The sequence below is a fragment of the Orcinus orca genome, chromosome 19 (genome assembly GCF_937001465.1).
Source record: "Orcinus orca chromosome 19, mOrcOrc1.1, whole genome shotgun sequence".
NCBI lineage: Eukaryota > Metazoa > Chordata > Mammalia > Artiodactyla > Delphinidae > Orcinus > Orcinus orca.
This window is the reverse complement of record NC_064577.1, coordinates 60,256,944-60,270,796: the sequence shown is the minus strand read 5'-3', so window position 1 is coordinate 60,270,796 and position 13,853 is coordinate 60,256,944.

Here is a 13,853-nt window from a genome sequence, read left to right as displayed (position 1 = left end):
TCCAGCAGGCCCCCTTTTCCATGGGCACACTCAGCATACCCCACTGTGGTTTCTAACAAGTCCAAAGAGACGCAGGTTACCCTGTGTGTCTTTCCCTGAATCAGCTTCTCGAAGTAGAGTGTTCTGCATCAGGCGAACTGCCTCAACCAAGGAACGCCGTAGCTGCTCCCCTGGGCCTGTGGCTATTCAAAAGCCTGCAGTGCCACAGGAAGAACAGGACTGAAAGTGCAGTCAGAACGCAAGCCGACTTCCTCTAGGAGGCACGGTGATTTCAGGCAGGAGGTCCTAGATGGAATGCGAAGCCGAGGGTTACTCTGAGTGCGGCTCAGACTAAGGCAACGCCCAAGACTTCTACGCCATGTGGGACTGGCCAGAACGGTGTTTGTCAACGTGCCCGAGGGCTGAGGAAATTAAGACGCTTCAAAAGAGAGTGCAGTGCGTTTCCCTATGCTCGGCATGCACAGAGGGGCTCTAAAGGGCTACGGGACTGGATGTTGCTCAGCAGACCCAGGTGCGCCTGGGGGTACTCAGTGTTCCTGCCGGCAACAGGGTGCCCACGCTAGCCTCCTAGGTGTCCAGAGAACTGTGCTGCCGTTAAAGGCACGCAGAGCACAGGCCACCGGCTCATGGAAACTGCTGCACGCCTCCGCTTCTGCACGGCAAATCAGGGCCTTACTTCCAGGCATGTGTTTCTGCTGGGTGTGCCGTCAGCGACACCGCATGGCAAGATGCTGACTTTCTCCTCGAGCAGAGTGACTCCAGGTACGAGGGCCTCGAAGCATTCAAAGCAGAGTGTTATCACATGGCAGCTCACACGAGGGCCATGACAAAGTCTTCCTGAGCACTTGGCACTCGGCAGCAATGTTGTCCTGAGGCCGGTCGAGGTCTCCGGAAATGTAGCTCTCCTCAAGGAACGTACAGTGTGTTGCCCGTCTCTAGGCACGCACAGAGGGCCTCCAAGGGATCAACAAATGGGACTCCTCGAAGTTTCGCAGCCGGCGCACAGGGCTCTGGAGGTACTCGGTGAACTTGGAGGGGAAATGATGCATACACGAGAGGACTCGGAGTCCTCAGAAGTGGTTCTTCCTTTATAATAAAGCATATGAGCGACTAGGAACTCATGGAAAGAGCTGCATGCCTCCGTATCTACATGGGTACTAAGGGCCTGAACTGGAGGCAAGTTCACACGTTGAGTTTCCTTTTAGTGCTAGAGCTTGTCAGGCTGACCACACCGCAGTCACGGAAGCACCTGGTTTAGACAGCAAATTCATTTTCTCCCCAGAAGCGTTCCTACAGGGTTTACAGGCGTATCAAGTGCAGGGGATGTCAGGCAGCTTCAAGGCAGCATGAATGCAGCCTTCAAAATGGGAAAGCAAGGCTAGTTCCAGCAGGCCCCCTTTTCCATGGGCACACTCAGCATACCCCACTGTGGTTTCTAACAAGTCCAAAGAGACGCAGGTTACCCTGTGTGTCTTTCCCTGAATCAGCTTCTCGAAGTAGAGTGTTCTGCATCAGGCGAACTGCCTCAACCAAGGAACGCCGTAGCTGCTCCCCTGGGCCTGTGGCTATTCAAAAGCCTGCAGTGACACAGGAAGAACAGGACTGAAAGTGCAGTCAGAACGCAAGCCGACTTCCTCTAGGAGGCACGGTGATTTCAGGCAGGAGGTCCTAGATGGAATGCGAAGCCGAGGGTTACTCTGAGTGCGGCTCAGACTAAGGCAACGCCCAAGACTTCTACGCCATGTGGGACTGGCCAGAACGGTGTTTGTGAACGTGCCCGAGGGCTGAGGAAATTAAGACGCTTCAAAAGAGAGTGCAGTGCGTTTCCCTATGCTCGGCATGCACAGAGGGGCTCTAAAGGGCTACGGGACTGGATGTTGCTCAGCAGACCCAGGTGCGCCTGGGGGTACTCAGTGTTCCTGCCGGCAACAGGGTGCCCACGCTAGCCTCCTAGGTGTCCAGAGAACTGTGCTGCCGTTAAAGGCACGCAGAGCACAGGCCACCGGCTCATGGAAACTGCTGCACGCCTCCGCTTCTGCACGGCAAATCAGGGGCTTACTTCCAGGCATGTGTTTCTGCTGGGTGTGCCGTCAGCGACACCGCATGGCAAGATGCTGACTTTCTCCTCGAGCAGAGTGACTCCAGGTACGAGGGCCTCGAAGCATTCAAAGCAGAGTGTTATCACATGGCAGCTCACACGAGGGCCATGACAAAGTCTTCCTGAGCACTTGGCACTCGGCAGCAATGTTGTCCTGAGGCCGGTCGAGGTCTCCGGAAATGTAGCTCTCCTCAAGGAACGTACAGTGTGTTGCCCGTCTCTAGGCACGCACAGAGGGCCTCCAAGGGATCAACAAATGGGACTCCTCGAAGTTTCGCAGCCGGCGCACAGGGCTCTGGAGGTACTCGGTGAACTTGGAGGGGAAATGATGCATACACGAGAGGACTCGGAGTCCTCAGAAGTGGTTCTTCCTTTATAATAAAGCATATGAGCGACTAGGAACTCATGGAAAGAGCTGCATGCCTCCGTATCTACATGGGTACTAAGGGCCTGAACTGGAGGCAAGTTCACACGTTGAGTTTCCTTTTAGTGCTAGAGCTTGTCAGGCTGACCACACCGCAGTCACGGAAGCACCTGGTTTAGACAGCAAATTCATTTTCTCCCCAGAAGCGTTCCTACAGGGTTTACAGGCGTATCAAGTGCAGGGGATGTCAGGCAGCTTCAAGGCAGCATGAATGCAGCCTTCAAAATGGGAAAGCAAGGCTAGTTCCAGCAGGCCCCCTTTTCCATGGGCACACTCAGCATACCCCACTGTGGTTTCTAACAAGTCCAAAGAGACGCAGGTTACCCTGTGTGTCTTTCCCTGAATCAGCTTCTCGAAGTAGAGTGTTCTGCATCAGGCGAACTGCCTCAACCAAGGAACGCCGTAGCTGCTCCCCTGGGCCTGTGGCTATTCAAAAGCCTGCAGTGCCACAGGAAGAACAGGACTGAAAGTGCAGTCAGAACGCAAGCCGACTTCCTCTAGGAGGCACGGTGATTTCAGGCAGGAGGTCCTAGATGGAATGCGAAGCCGAGGGTTACTCTGAGTGCGGCTCAGACTAAGGCAACGCCCAAGACTTCTACGCCATGTGGGACTGGCCAGAACGGTGTTTGTCAACGTGCCCGAGGGCTGAGGAAATTAAGACGCTTCAAAAGAGAGTGCAGTGCGTTTCCCTATGCTCGGCATGCACAGAGGGGCTCTAAAGGGCTACGGGACTGGATGTTGCTCAGCAGACCCAGGTGCGCCTGGGGGTACTCAGTGTTCCTGCCGGCAACAGGGTGCCCACGCTAGCCTCCTAGGTGTCCAGAGAACTGTGCTGCCGTTAAAGGCACGCAGAGCACAGGCCACCGGCTCATGGAAACTGCTGCACGCCTCCGCTTCTGCACGGCAAATCAGGGCCTTACTTCCAGGCATGTGTTTCTGCTGGGTGTGCCGTCAGCGACACCGCATGGCAAGATGCTGACTTTCTCCTCGAGCAGAGTGACTCCAGGTACGAGGGCCTCGAAGCATTCAAAGCAGAGTGTTATCACATGGCAGCTCACACGAGGGCCATGACAAAGTCTTCCTGAGCACTTGGCACTCGGCAGCAATGTTGTCCTGAGGCCGGTCGAGGTCTCCGGAAATGTAGCTCTCCTCAAGGAACGTACAGTGTGTTGCCCGTCTCTAGGCACGCACAGAGGGCCTCCAAGGGATCAACAAATGGGACTCCTCGAAGTTTCGCAGCCGGCGCACAGGGCTCTGGAGGTACTCGGTGAACTTGGAGGGGAAATGATGCATACACGAGAGGACTCGGAGTCCTCAGAAGTGGTTCTTCCTTTATAATAAAGCATATGAGCGACTAGGAACTCATGGAAAGAGCTGCATGCCTCCGTATCTACATGGGTACTAAGGGCCTGAACTGGAGGCAAGTTCACACGTTGAGTTTCCTTTTAGTGCTAGAGCTTGTCAGGCTGACCACACCGCAGTCACGGAAGCACCTGGTTTAGACAGCAAATTCATTTTCTCCCCAGAAGCGTTCCTACAGGGTTTACAGGCGTATCAAGTGCAGGGGATGTCAGGCAGCTTCAAGGCAGCATGAATGCAGCCTTCAAAATGGGAAAGCAAGGCTAGTTCCAGCAGGCCCCCTTTTCCATGGGCACACTCAGCATACCCCACTGTGGTTTCTAACAAGTCCAAAGAGACGCAGGTTACCCTGTGTGTCTTTCCCTGAATCAGCTTCTCGAAGTAGAGTGTTCTGCATCAGGCGAACTGCCTCAACCAAGGAACGCCGTAGCTGCTCCCCTGGGCCTGTGGCTATTCAAAAGCCTGCAGTGACACAGGAAGAACAGGACTGAAAGTGCAGTCAGAACGCAAGCCGACTTCCTCTAGGAGGCACGGTGATTTCAGGCAGGAGGTCCTAGATGGAATGCGAAGCCGAGGGTTACTCTGAGTGCGGCTCAGACTAAGGCAACGCCCAAGACTTCTATGCCATGTGGGACTGGCCAGAACGGTGTTTGTGAACGTGCCCGAGGGCTGAGGAAATTAAGACGCTTCAAAAGAGAGTGCAGTGCGTTTCCCTATGCTCGGCATGCACAGAGGGGCTCTAAAGGGCTACGGGACTGGATGTTGCTCAGCAGACCCAGGTGCGCCTGGGGGTACTCAGTGTTCCTGCCGGCAACAGGGTGCCCACGCTAGCCTCCTAGGTGTCCAGAGAACTGTGCTGCCGTTAAAGGCACGCAGAGCACAGGCCACCGGCTCATGGAAACTGCTGCACGCCTCCGCTTCTGCACGGCAAATCAGGGGCTTACTTCCAGGCATGTGTTTCTGCTGGGTGTGCCGTCAGCGACACCGCATGGCAAGATGCTGACTTTCTCCTCGAGCAGAGTGACTCCAGGTACGAGGGCCTCGAAGCATTCAAAGCAGAGTGTTATCACATGGCAGCTCACACGAGGGCCATGACAAAGTCTTCCTGAGCACTTGGCACTCGGCAGCAATGTTGTCCTGAGGCCGGTCGAGGTCTCCGGAAATGTAGCTCTCCTCAAGGAACGTACAGTGTGTTGCCCGTCTCTAGGCACGCACAGAGGGCCTCCAAGGGATCAACAAATGGGACTCCTCGAAGTTTCGCAGCCGGCGCACAGGGCTCTGGAGGTACTCGGTGAACTTGGAGGGGAAATGATGCATACACGAGAGGACTCGGAGTCCTCAGAAGTGGTTCTTCCTTTATAATAAAGCATATGAGCGACTAGGAACTCATGGAAAGAGCTGCATGCCTCCGTATCTACATGGGTACTAAGGGCCTGAACTGGAGGCAAGTTCACACGTTGAGTTTCCTTTTAGTGCTAGAGCTTGTCAGGCTGACCACACCGCAGTCACGGAAGCACCTGGTTTAGACAGCAAATTCATTTTCTCCCCAGAAGCGTTCCTACAGGGTTTACAGGCGTATCAAGTGCAGGGGATGTCAGGCAGCTTCAAGGCAGCATGAATGCAGCCTTCAAAATGGGAAAGCAAGGCTAGTTCCAGCAGGCCCCCTTTTCCATGGGCACACTCAGCATACCCCACTGTGGTTTCTAACAAGTCCAAAGAGACGCAGGTTACCCTGTGTGTCTTTCCCTGAATCAGCTTCTCGAAGTAGAGTGTTCTGCATCAGGCGAACTGCCTCAACCAAGGAACGCCGTAGCTGCTCCCCTGGGCCTGTGGCTATTCAAAAGCCTGCAGTGCCACAGGAAGAACAGGACTGAAAGTGCAGTCAGAACGCAAGCCGACTTCCTCTAGGAGGCACGGTGATTTCAGGCAGGAGGTCCTAGATGGAATGCGAAGCCGAGGGTTACTCTGAGTGCGGCTCAGACTAAGGCAACGCCCAAGACTTCTACGCCATGTGGGACTGGCCAGAACGGTGTTTGTCAACGTGCCCGAGGGCTGAGGAAATTAAGACGCTTCAAAAGAGAGTGCAGTGCGTTTCCCTATGCTCGGCATGCACAGAGGGGCTCTAAAGGGCTACGGGACTGGATGTTGCTCAGCAGACCCAGGTGCGCCTGGGGGTACTCAGTGTTCCTGCCGGCAACAGGGTGCCCACGCTAGCCTCCTAGGTGTCCAGAGAACTGTGCTGCCGTTAAAGGCACGCAGAGCACAGGCCACCGGCTCATGGAAACTGCTGCACGCCTCCGCGTCTGCACGGCAAATCAGGGCCTTACTTCCAGGCATGTGTTTCTGCTGGGTGTGCCGTCAGCGACACCGCATGGCAAGATGCTGACTTTCTCCTCGAGCAGAGTGACTCCAGGTACGAGGGCCTCGAAGCATTCAAAGCAGAGTGTTATCACATGGCAGCTCACACGAGGGCCATGACAAAGTCTTCCTGAGCACCTGGCACTCGGCAGCAATGTTGTCCTGAGGCCGGTCGAGGTCTCCGGAAATGTAGCTCTCCTCAAGGAACGTACAGTGTGTTGCCCGTCTCTAGGCACGCACAGAGGGCCTCCAAGGGATCAACAAATGGGACTCCTCGAAGTTTCGCAGCCGGCGCACAGGGCTCTGGAGGTACTCAGTGAACTTGGAGGGGAAATGATGCATACACGAGAGGACTCGGAGTCCTCAGGAGTGGTTCTTCCTTTATAATAAAGCATATGAGCGACTAGGAACTCATGGAAAGAGCTGCCTGCCTCCGTATCTACATGGGTACTAAGGGCCTGAACTGGAGGCAAGTTCACACGTTGAGTTTCCTTTTAGTGCTAGAGCTTGTCAGGCTGACCACACCGCAGTCACGGAAGCACCTGGTTTAGACAGCAAATTCATTTTCTCCCCAGAAGCGTTCCTACAGGGTTTACAGGCGTATCAAGTGCAGGGGATGTCAGGCAGCTTCAAGGCAGCATGAATGCAGCCTTCAAAATGGGAAAGCAAGGCTAGTTCCAGCAGGCCCCCTTTTCCATGGGCACACTCAGCATACCCCACTGTGGTTTCTAACAAGTCCAAAGAGACGCAGGTTACCCTGTGTGTCTTTCCCTGAATCAGCTTCTCGAAGTAGAGTGTTCTGCATCAAGCGAACTGCCTCAACCAAGGAACGCCGTAGCTGCTCCCCTGGGCCTGTGGCTATTCAAAAGCCTGCAGTGCCACAGGAAGAACAGGACTGAAAGTGCAGTCAGAACGCAAGCCGACTTCCTCTAGGAGGCACGGTGATTTCAGGCAGGAGGTCCTAGATGGAATGCGAAGCCGAGGGTTACTCTGAGTGCGGCTCAGACTAAGGCAACGCCCAAGACTTCTACGCCATGTGGGACTGGCCAGAACGGTGTTTGTCAACGTGCCCGAGGGCTGAGGAAATTAAGACGCTTCAAAAGAGAGTGCAGTGCGTTTCCCTATGCTCGGCATGCACAGAGGGGCTCTAAAGGGCTACGGGACTGGATGTTGCTCAGCAGACCCAGGTGCGCCTGGGGGTACTCAGTGTTCCTGCCGGCAACAGGGTGCCCACGCTAGCCTCCTAGGTGTCCAGAGAACTGTGCTGCCGTTAAAGGCACGCAGAGCACAGGCCACCGGCTCATGGAAACTGCTGCACGCCTCCGCGTCTGCACGGCAAATCAGGGCCTTACTTCCAGGCATGTGTTTCTGCTGGGTGTGCCGTCAGCGACACCGCATGGCAAGATGCTGACTTTCTCCTCGAGCAGAGTGACTCCAGGTACGAGGGCCTCGAAGCATTCAAAGCAGAGTGTTATCACATGGCAGCTCACACGAGGGCCATGACAAAGTCTTCCTGAGCACCTGGCACTCGGCAGCAATGTTGTCCTGAGGCCGGTCGAGGTCTCCGGAAATGTAGCTCTCCTCAAGGAACGTACAGTGTGTTGCCCGTCTCTAGGCACGCACAGAGGGCCTCCAAGGGATCAACAAATGGGACTCCTCGAAGTTTCGCAGCCGGCGCACAGGGCTCTGGAGGTACTCAGTGAACTTGGAGGGGAAATGATGCATACACGAGAGGACTCGGAGTCCTCAGAAGTGGTTCTTCCTTTATAATAAAGCATATGAGCGACTAGGAACTCATGGAAAGAGCTGCCTGCCTCCGTATCTACATGGGTACTAAGGGCCTGAACTGGAGGCAAGTTCACACGTTGAGTTTCCTTTTAGTGCTAGAGCTTGTCAGGCTGACCACACCGCAGTCACGGAAGCACCTGGTTTAGACAGCAAATTCATTTTCTCCCCAGAAGCGTTCCTACAGGGTTTACAGGCGTATCAAGTGCAGGGGATGTCAGGCAGCTTCAAGGCAGCATGAATGCAGCCTTCAAAATGGGAAAGCAAGGCTAGTTCCAGCAGGCCCCCTTTTCCATGGGCACACTCAGCATACCCCACTGTGGTTTCTAACAAGTTCAAAGAGACGCAGGTTACCCTGTGTGTCTTTCCCTGAATCAGCTTCTCGAAGTAGAGTGTTCTGCATCAAGCGAACTGCCTCAACCAAGGAACGCCGTAGCTGCTCCCCTGGGCCTGTGGCTATTCAAAAGCCTGCAGTGCCACAGGAAGAACAGGACTGAAAGTGCAGTCAGAACGCAAGCCGACTTCCTCTAGGAGGCACGGTGATTTCAGGCAGGAGGTCCTAGATGGAATGCGAAGCCGAGGGTTACTCTGAGTGCGGCTCAGACTAAGGCAACGCCCAAGACTTCTACGCCATGTGGGACTGGCCAGAACGGTGTTTGTGAACGTGCCCGAGGGCTGAGGAAATTAAGACCCTTCAAAAGAGAGTGCAGTGCGTTTCCCTATGCTCGGCATGCACAGAGGGGCTCTAAAGGGCTACGGGACTGGATGTTGCTCAGCAGACCCAGGTGCGCCTGGGGGTACTCAGTGTTCCTGCCGGCAACAGGGTGCCCACGCTAGCCTCCTAGGTGTCCAGAGAACTGTGCTGCCGTTAAAGGCACGCAGAGCACAGGCCACCGGCTCATGGAAACTGCTGCACGCCTCCGCTTCTGCACGGCAAATCAGGGCCTTACTTCCAGGCATGTGTTTCTGCTGGGTGTGCCGTCAGCGACACCGCATGGCAAGATGCTGACTTTCTCCTCGAGCAGAGTGACTCCAGGTACGAGGGCCTCGAAGCATTCAAAGCAGAGTGTTATCACATGGCAGCTCACACGAGGGCCATGACAAAGTCTTCCTGAGCACCTGGCACTCGGCAGCAATGTTGTCCTGAGGCCGGTCGAGGTCTCCGGAAATGTAGCTCTCCTCAAGGAACGTACAGTGTGTTGCCCGTCTCTAGGCACGCACAGAGGGCCTCCAAGGGATCAACAAATGGGACTCCTCGAAGTTTCGCAGCCGGCGCACAGGGCTCTGGAGGTACTCAGTGAACTTGGAGGGGAAATGATGCATACACGAGAGGACTCGGAGTCCTCAGGAGTGGTTCTTCCTTTATAATAAAGCATATGAGCGACTAGGAACTCATGGAAAGAGCTGCATGCCTCCGTATCTACATGGGTACTAAGGGCCTGAACTGGAGGCAAGTTCACACGTTGAGTTTCCTTTTAGTGCTAGAGCTTGTCAGGCTGACCACACCGCAGTCACGGAAGCACCTGGTTTAGACAGCAAATTCATTTTCTCCCCAGAAGCGTTCCTACAGGGTTTACAGGCGTATCAAGTGCAGGGGATGTCAGGCAGCTTCAAGGCAGCATGAATGCAGCCTTCAAAATGGGAAAGCAAGGCTAGTTCCAGCAGGCCCCCTTTTCCATGGGCACACTCAGCATACCCCACTGTGGTTTCTAACAAGTCCAAAGAGACGCAGGTTACCCTGTGTGTCTTTCCCTGAATCAGCTTCTCGAAGTAGAGTGTTCTGCATCAAGCGAACTGCCTCAACCAAGGAACGCCGTAGCTGCTCCCCTGGGCCTGTGGCTATTCAAAAGCCTGCAGTGCCACAGGAAGAACAGGACTGAAAGTGCAGTCAGAACGCAAGCCGACTTCCTCTAGGAGGCACGGTGATTTCAGGCAGGAGGTCCTAGATGGAATGCGAAGCCGAGGGTTACTCTGAGTGCGGCTCAGACTAAGGCAACGCCCAAGACTTCTACGCCATGTGGGACTGGCCAGAACGGTGTTTGTGAACGTGCCCGAGGGCTGAGGAAATTAAGACGCTTCAAAAGAGAGTGCAGTGCGTTTCCCTATGCTCGGCATGCACAGAGGGGCTCTAAAGGGCTACGGGACTGGATGTTGCTCAGCAGACCCAGGTGCGCCTGGGGGTACTCAGTGTTCCTGCCGGCAACAGGGTGCCCACGCTAGCCTCCTAGGTGTCCAGAGAACTGTGCTGCCGTTAAAGGCACGCAGAGCACAGGCCACCGGCTCATGGAAACTGCTGCACGCCTCCGCGTCTGCACGGCAAATCAGGGCCTTACTTCCAGGCATGTGTTTCTGCTGGGTGTGCCGTCAGCGACACCGCATGGCAAGATGCTGACTTTCTCCTCGAGCAGAGTGACTCCAGGTACGAGGGCCTCGAAGCATTCAAAGCAGAGTGTTATCACATGGCAGCTCACACGAGGGCCATGACAAAGTCTTCCTGAGCACCTGGAACTCGGCAGCAATGTTGTCCTGAGGCCGGTCGAGGTCTCCGGAAATGTAGCTCTCCTCAAGGAACGTACAGTGTGTTGCCCGTCTCTAGGCACGCACAGAGGGCCTCCAAGGGATCAACAAATGGGACTCCTCGAAGTTTCGCAGCCGGCGCACAGGGCTCTGGAGGTACTCAGTGAACTTGGAGGGGAAATGATGCATACACGAGAGGACTCGGAGTCCTCAGAAGTGGTTCTTCCTTTATAATAAAGCATATGAGCGACTAGGAACTCATGGAAAGAGCTGCATGCCTCCGTATCTACATGGGTACTAAGGGCCTGAACTGGAGGCAAGTTCACACGTTGAGTTTCCTTTTAGTGCTAGAGCTTGTCAGGCTGACCACACCGCAGTCACGGAAGCACCTGGTTTAGACAGCAAATTCATTTTCTCCCCAGAAGCGTTCCTACAGGGTTTACAGGCGTATCAAGTGCAGGGGATGTCAGGCAGCTTCAAGGCAGCATGAATGCAGCCTTCAAAATGGGAAAGCAAGGCTAGTTCCAGCAGGCCCCCTTTTCCATGGGCACACTCAGCATACCCCACTGTGGTTTCTAACAAGTCCAAAGAGACGCAGGTTACCCTGTGTGTCTTTCCCTGAATCAGCTTCTCGAAGTAGAGTGTTCTGCATCAAGCGAACTGCCTCAACCAAGGAACGCCGTAGCTGCTCCCCTGGGCCTGTGGCTATTCAAAAGCCTGCAGTGCCACAGGAAGAACAGGACTGAAAGTGCAGTCAGAACGCAAGCCGACTTCCTCTAGGAGGCACGGTGATTTCAGGCAGGAGGTCCTAGATGGAATGCGAAGCCGAGGGTTACTCTGAGTGCGGCTCAGACTAAGGCAACGCCCAAGACTTCTACGCCATGTGGGACTGGCCAGAACGGTGTTTGTGAACGTGCCCGAGGGCTGAGGAAATTAAGACGCTTCAAAAGAGAGTGCAGTGCGTTTCCCTATGCTCGGCATGCACAGAGGGGCTCTAAAGGGCTACGGGACTGGATGTTGCTCAGCAGACCCAGGTGCGCCTGGGGGTACTCAGTGTTCCTGCCGGCAACAGGGTGCCCACGCTAGCCTCCTAGGTGTCCAGAGAACTGTGCTGCCGTTAAAGGCACGCAGAGCACAGGCCACCGGCTCACGGAAACTGCTGCACGCCTCCGCGTCTGCACGGCAAATCAGGGCCTTACTTCCAGGCATGTGTTTCTGCTGGGTGTGCCGTCAGCGACACCGCATGGCAAGATGCTGACTTTCTCCTCGAGCAGAGTGACTCCAGGTACGAGGGCCTCGAAGCATTCAAAGCAGAGTGTTATCACATGGCAGCTCACACGAGGGCCATGACAAAGTCTTCCTGAGCACCTGGCACTCGGCAGCAATGTTGTCCTGAGGCCGGTCGAGGTCTCCGGAAATGTAGCTCTCCTCAAGGAACGTACAGTGTGTTGCCCGTCTCTAGGCACGCACAGAGGGCCTCCAAGGGATCAACAAATGGGACTCCTCGAAGTTTCGCAGCCGGCGCACAGGGCTCTGGAGGTACTCAGTGAACTTGGAGGGGAAATGATGCATACACGAGAGGACTCGGAGTCCTCAGAAGTGGTTCTTCCTTTATAATAAAGCATATGAGCGACTAGGAACTCATGGAAAGAGCTGCCTGCCTCCGTATCTACATGGGTACTAAGGGCCTGAACTGGAGGCAAGTTCACACGTTGAGTTTCCTTTTAGTGCTAGAGCTTGTCAGGCTGACCACACCGCAGTCACGGAAGCACCTGGTTTAGACAGCAAATTCATTTTCTCCCCAGAAGCGTTCCTACAGGGTTTACAGGCGTATCAAGTGCAGGGGATGTCAGGCAGCTTCAAGGCAGCATGAATGCAGCCTTCAAAATGGGAAAGCAAGGCTAGTTCCAGCAGGCCCCCTTTTCCATGGGCACACTCAGCATACCCCACTGTGGTTTCTAACAAGTCCAAAGAGACGCAGGTTACCCTGTGTGTCTTTCCCTGAATCAGCTTCTCGAAGTAGAGTGTTCTGCATCAAGCGAACTGCCTCAACCAAGGAACGCCGTAGCTGCTCCCCTGGGCCTGTGGCTATTCAAAAGCCTGCAGTGCCACAGGAAGAACAGGACTGAAAGTGCAGTCAGAACACAAGCCGACTTCCTCTAGGAGGCACGGTGATTTCAGGCAGGAGGTCCTAGATGGAATGCGAAGCCGAGGGTTACTCTGAGTGCGGCTCAGACTAAGGCAACGCCCAAGACTTCTACGCCATGTGGGACTGGCCAGAACGGTGTTTGTGAACGTGCCCGAGGGCTGAGGAAATTAAGACGCTTCAAAAGAGAGTGCAGTGCGTTTCCCTATGCTCGGCATGCACAGAGGGGCTCTAAAGGGCTACGGGACTGGATGTTGCTCAGCAGACCCAGGTGCGCCTGGGGGTACTCAGTGTTCCTGCCGGCAACAGGGTGCCCACGCTAGCCTCCTAGGTGTCCAGAGAACTGTGCTGCCGTTAAAGGCACGCAGAGCACAGGCCACCGGCTCATGGAAACTGCTGCACGCCTCCGCGTCTGCACGGCAAATCAGGGCCTTACTTCCAGGCATGTGTTTCTGCTGGGTGTGCCGTCAGTGACACCGCATGGCAAGATGCTGACTTTCTCCTCGAGCAGAGTGACTCCAGGTACGAGGGCCTCGAAGCATTCAAAGCAGAGTGTTATCACATGGCAGCTCACACGAGGGCCATGACAAAGTCTTCCTGAGCACCTGGCACTCGGCAGCAATGTTGTCCTGAGGCCGGTCGAGGTCTCCGGAAATGTAGCTCTCCTCAAGGAACGTACAGTGTGTTGCCCGTCTCTAGGCACGCACAGAGGGCCTCCAAGGGATCAACAAATGGGACTCCTCGAAGTTTCGCAGCCGGCGCACAGGGCTCTGGAGGTACTCAGTGAACTTGGAGGGGAAATGATGCATACACGAGAGGACTCGGAGTCCTCAGAAGTGGTTCTTCCTTTATAATAAAGCATATGAGCGACTAGGAACTCATGGAAAGAGCTGCCTGCCTCCGTATCTACATGGGTACTAAGGGCCTGAACTGGAGGCAAGTTCACACGTTGAGTTTCCTTTTAGTGCTAGAGCTTGTCAGGCTGACCACACCGCAGTCACGGAAGCACCTGGTTTAGACAGCAAATTCATTTTCTCCCCAGAAGCGTTCCTACAGGGTTTACAGGCGTATCAAGTGCAGGGGATGTCAGGCAGCTTCAAGGCAGCATGAATGCAGCCTTCAAAATGGGAAAGCAAGGCTAGTTCCAGCAGGCCCCCTTTTCCATG